Source organism: Meriones unguiculatus, chromosome 17 (assembly GCF_030254825.1).
Source record: "Meriones unguiculatus strain TT.TT164.6M chromosome 17, Bangor_MerUng_6.1, whole genome shotgun sequence".
Lineage (NCBI taxonomy): Eukaryota > Metazoa > Chordata > Mammalia > Rodentia > Muridae > Meriones > Meriones unguiculatus.
The window spans coordinates 26,617,737-26,621,859 of record NC_083364.1 but is presented as its reverse complement, the minus strand read 5'-3'; the positions used below and the strand labels follow the sequence as shown (position 1 = coordinate 26,621,859).

Genomic DNA, 4,123 nt, shown 5'->3' with positions numbered 1-4,123 from the left:
TTTATGTGTTTATCTTTTTTTCCCCCTTTCTTTCTGGAGACAGGGTCTAGCTCTATAGCCTGAGGCTTCGAACTCATTACATAGAGCAGGCTAGCCCGGAGTTCAGAGAGCAGCCCGGAGTGCTGGGATTAAAGGCACCGCCACACCTAGCCATCTTCAAATGTCTGAGATTACTGTGTGAGGTTCCTTTCCCTTCCTGTCGTCCGAGACAGAGGGCTCTAAAGTGGCTGATCTCCCTTGCTTTTACACAGCAGTGGGAGCTGGCCCCTGGCTGCCTCTGCCTTGTCCCAGATAGGAAGAAACCACTCATCAACAAGCTGAACAGGAGAGTTACTTAAGGGATAGCAGCCATTCTCCCGCCCTGGGCCACCCAGAAGAGTGATGAATCACCTATTTTTAGTTTAGTTTCGGTTTTCTTTTCCCCTTTTGAGCAATGCATCTAGGCCCAATTCCTGCCTTGAGGTGGCACCAAGGAGAACAAAAGGCCTAGATGTGATTTCCCAAGAGCTGCAATCTATCTGGGGAAAAAGGGGGGGGGAGGGGAGCTGTTTGCCATCTTGAAGGCCTTCTGTGGAATCAGATCCCAGGCTGTGATCTCCCGCCCAGAGCTACCATCCCCATTCTTGTTCCCTTGCTCCCAGAAGCACCTGTCACACACCTTAGGGGAGTCCGGATTCCCTGCCTCTGAAGAAGTCAATCACTCTTTGCCCTTAAAGTTTTAGTTGCTGGATTTTACCACGCCCCACCACCCAACATTTGTTTTTTGGGAGGTAGGAGGTTTGTTTGTCTGTTTGTTTGTTTTGGTGACCTTTGGGAAGAGTCTCATGTGTTCCAGGCTCCCTCGGACTTGCAGTGTAGCCAGTCACTACCTCGAACTTTCGATCTTCCTGCCTCTACCTCCTGAGTTCGGGGATTACAGGCATCACCCCCGTGTCTGGTTTATGTGCTGCTAGCGGTGGAACCCAAGGCTAATAAATGTCTTCGCAATTAGCTTTATTTACTCTCTTGCTCAGTCAAGATTTATGGATCACCTATCAGGGAGGATGCCACACAGGAAGCTGCAGCTTCCTGGAGATGGCCCACTGTTTTGCAAGGCTTCAGTGGGTGTACCTTGGAGAGGCAGGGCCCCAGGGACTTCCTCTCTGGATTGCCTCTTGCTGCTGAAAGGGTTAGACTAACTTTGTAACCTATATGTCTTCTAAAGCCTATAGTTTTGAGTTTTAGGTCCAGGTTAAGCTAAAGCCTCTTAGTACCTTTCCAGAGAGTGAAGGAATGTGACCCTATCTGTGAGGACAGATATAAAAAAAAGGGCAAGCAAGCAATGACCTTCACTCAGCAAAAGAACGACCAGACCCTTGTCCTTGAGATAGCGTTTCTTAGCAACGAACCTAGACTTCTTCTGAGTAGCTTTTGACCTCCAGCCAAAAGTCTGTAGCCCCTAATCTTCAAGGATGAGCTAACCACCCCCACCTTAAATTGCAGCTGCATCCACACTTGGCAGGACTGGCCAAGCTTGAGCACCTAAGACTAACCAATTATCTTACTTTATAGCTTCCTCATCCAATCCTAAATTGACAAAACTGCAACTTCAAATTTCCCGCAATTTTTCTTTTAAAAACCTAAAGGCCTTTGTTTCCCGGTGCCACTCTTTGCTGACCAGCAGGGGTGACCCCGTTGTACAATGTTTAATAAACCTCTTGCTTTTGCAACGAGTCTTGGTCTGGGGGAGTTTCTGGGAAGGGCGCGATTGAACTTCTGAGCTGTGAGACCCCCAGGTCTTACACTGCTGCTGTGCCTTCCCATGTTTGCTCTTATTTAATGAACATTCATCTTTATACTGATCTGTACTCACTTTGTAGACCAGGCTGGCCTCGAACTCACAGAGATCCGTCTGCCTCTGCTGCCAAGGGCTGGGATTACAGGATTGTTACTACCATCCTGGCCAGATAAAGCTCTTTTTTTAACTTCATAAAAAAAAAATGAATTTGATTTAGCTCAGTTTTGAGGGCTGAAAGACCAATACATAGTGTCGGTCTTTTGGAGAGCCAGGCTGTGTATGGGTATGTGGTCCTCAAGTTGTCTTAAAAAGCTGTGCCCGGAGTCCATGACTCGGAGATTGACGGCCCTGCAGAGGTGCTGAGGGACCAGAGTGAAGGCAGCAGGAAATACTCAGCAACAATGTCTTCAGAGTCGGAGACCTCAGAAGGGGTAGATGAGTCAGAGAAGAACTCCATGGCCCCGGAAAAGGAAAACCATACCAAAATGGCAGACCTTTCCGAGCTCCTGAAGGAAGGGACCAAGGAATCACATGGCCGGGCAGAAAATACCCAGTTTGTCAAAGACTTCTTGAAAGGAAACATTAAGAAGGAGCTATTTAAGCTGACCACCACTGCACTTTACTTCACATACTCTGCCCTTGGGGAGGAAATGGACCGCAATGAAGACCACCCAAGCCTTCTCCCCCTTGTATTTCCCTATGGAGCTACACCCCGAGGAAGCGCTGATCAAGGACATGGAGTGTCAGGGACCACCTGAGGGAACTCGCCAACTTCAGAGACCACCTGAAGGAGCTCACCAACTTGCCTCAACTTGCCTGTTCCCTTACCTGCAGTAAACATATTGCTTGGAGATGCCCGTTCCCTTACCTGCAGTAAACATACTGCTTGGTAACAGCAGAGATGTGCTCACAGAACCATGGCTTATCACAAGATGTTTCAGGCCCCTGGCCGAGAAGAATTTGTAATGTTTCACCCACCCTACTTCCTCATCCTGAACCCTATATAAAAGCTGATTCTGCTCAGTAAAGTTGGTCCTTGACAGGACTCATTTCTTTCTCTCAGCCCATCTTTTCACAGGATCGGATTCTCTTCTATCCCCCGCTAATAACAGGCTCCGCTGGCCGGAGCAATGGAGTATTTCTTTGGTGAAAACAGGGAGGAGCAGGCCAAGTGCTCTGAGGCTGCCCAGAAGTATGTAGATCAGATTCACTGTGTGGGGCAGAATGAGCCGGAGCTGCGGGTGGCCCATGCTTACACTCGTTATATGGGGATCTTTCGGGAGGCCAGGTGCTGAAGAAGGTGGCCCAGCAGGCACTGAGACTCCCCAGCACTGGGGAAGGGACCCAGTTCTACCTGTTTGAGCATGTGGACAAGTACCACCAATTCAAGCAGTTCTACCGGGCCAGAATGAATGCCCTGGACCCAAGTTTGAAGACCAAAGGGAAGATGGTGGAGGAAACCAACAAAGCCTTTGAATATGATATGCAGGTATTCAATGAACTGGACCAGGCTGACTCCATTTTGGCAAGAGAAACCCTGGAGGACGGGTTCCCCATATGTGATGGGAAGGGAGATGTACGTAAACGCCCCTTTTATGCTGCTCAGCCAGACAAAGGTTCCCTGGAAGGCAGCACCTGCCCCTTCCGGACAGCCATGGCTATGCTGAGGAAGCCTAGCCTTCAGCTTATTCTAGCTGCTACTGTGGCCGTGGCTGCTGCACTCTTTGCCTGGTACTACATGTGAAGGACCTGTCCTGTTGCATCTTATGCCAAGTGACCTGCTCCACCCCATCTCCACCTTTGACTAACACTACCACCTCAGGTGACTTTCTCAATGCTCGGTTTGAGAAAGCAAGCAACCAATAAAAGCCAGATGCTAGGGAAAAAAAAAATGCTGTGCCCTCAGCTAGGTGATGTGCCGCATGCCTGTAATCCCGGATCTGGGGAGGCAGAGGCAGGCAGATCTCTGTGAGTTTGAGGCCAGCCTGGTCTACAGAGTGAGTTCCAAGCCAGCCAGAGCTACACATAGAAAACCTGTCTTGAAAAACCAAACCAAGCAAAAGCTTATGCCCTTTAGCATGCTCCAAGGAATATATTTGTTTGGTTTTGTTAATAGGTGTATGTGTTATGCATACAAAGGTGTTCACTTTAACCAACCAAAGGTTGTAAAACTTCTAAATGTTCTATATCCATATGCCTATAGGTGAAACAAGGCAGAAGTGTTGTCCTCCATCAGGCGTGCTCAGCTCACAGCTAAGGTACCCAACACAATCAATGGCCACCAAAACTACACCAAGCCAGTGTCTTCCAGGCCGTGTCTCTCAAACCTGAAGAAGGTAAATCACA

At 48.8% G+C, this 4,123-nt stretch overlaps 1 pseudogene; it reads left to right on the top strand.

The window, feature by feature from the left end:
• Positions 1-2,103: 2,103 nt before the first annotated feature.
• On the top strand, positions 2,104-3,609 carry LOC110566233 (heme oxygenase 2-like; annotated as a pseudogene).
• Positions 3,610-4,123: the final 514 nt, after the last annotated feature.